Source organism: Brassica oleracea, chromosome C6, assembly GCF_000695525.1.
Source record: "Brassica oleracea var. oleracea cultivar TO1000 chromosome C6, BOL, whole genome shotgun sequence".
In the NCBI taxonomy this organism is placed as follows: domain Eukaryota; kingdom Viridiplantae; phylum Streptophyta; class Magnoliopsida; order Brassicales; family Brassicaceae; genus Brassica; species Brassica oleracea.
In genome coordinates, this window is record NC_027753.1 from 4,768,691 (window position 1) to 4,770,016 (window position 1,326).

The window sequence follows — 1,326 nt, forward strand, 5'->3', positions numbered from 1 at the left end:
ACAAGGTACTAAAGAAAAGCAGTGAGATGAAATATCCTGAGGAAATGGATCAAGATGAATCCAAGGCAGCCGTGTCCAATGCAATAGATGGACAGACCGGCTTATCTATTTAACTAAAAAAGATCCCGACATGATAATTTTATTTTAAGTCTTTGTTTTGTGATTTGCTTTTAACCTACTTGATGGTTCACGATTTATATATATATAAAGTTTGTTTTGACTTCATTATGTCTTGCCTGATCTTACTTGAACATATAAATGATTTTAAAGAGTTGCCTAAAGGGCATAAAACCAAGTAAGAAATCATGAATGAGTATAGTAAGCATAGTAAAGAAACTATGGCTAAGGCATTGCCTTAAAAGGCATTATACACACCCAAAAGAACATGTGACCCATTGAAGTTATAATGTATGGTTTCCAAGTAGAAAAACGCCTAAGACCTTTGAAAGAAAGTGGTCGAGACTATACCTATGATCTCTACTGATTTAAAACTATGTTACAAGATTAGTATGATAAGAGGCAAGAGAAGTGGTGACTATACTGATATACACCACAGAATCTTACACTATATGGCATGATAGGATTAGCCATCCTAATCTAGAACTTGATGCAAAGATTAAAAAGGCACAGAGTTATCCCGTAAAAGATCTCACGTTGTGAAACATGTACACAAAGGGAAACTCATTAGGCTTAATTGTCCCAAGCACCACGACCTTATAGTATGGTCATGAGGGGGAGAGAGGATAAACCCATGATCAATACTACAAGTTCGTGTACCACTATGGTCTAAGACCATGTTATATGGCTCGGTCATTACTCGGCCATAAAGGACCATTCCTCAGTCGTAGAGGCCATGATACAAACGGCCAAACCAAATCTCCACGAATTCAAAGAGACCGTGAGCCAAAACATGGGTGATCAAATAATGGCCAGGTACGGGTTGCATGACCAAATCCATCTATCCAACATCATAAGGAGAAAGATTATAAGCTGGATAAAAAATGTTAAAAGTACGAAATGGTTTTAACCATCATTGTCTTGGCAAAGATCCTCGGACTAGAGATTATAATTTAAGACGTCCAAAGAAAGATTATATAAAGCTAGCTAATTGAGAAGCTAATCGAAATGCCAGACACTGACCCGAGAAATGACTAACCAGCTTAGCACCAAATGAATGTCCTAGAAGAGACATAGTCAAGTTGCTAAATAGTGTATACAAGATAGACCAAGTGTTCCATAAGATAAAGGAATCTCGGATAGAAAAGAATGGTGCATAGAATACAGATCCGAGATTATAAGAGAAACCATACCAGACATTGAGAAAAG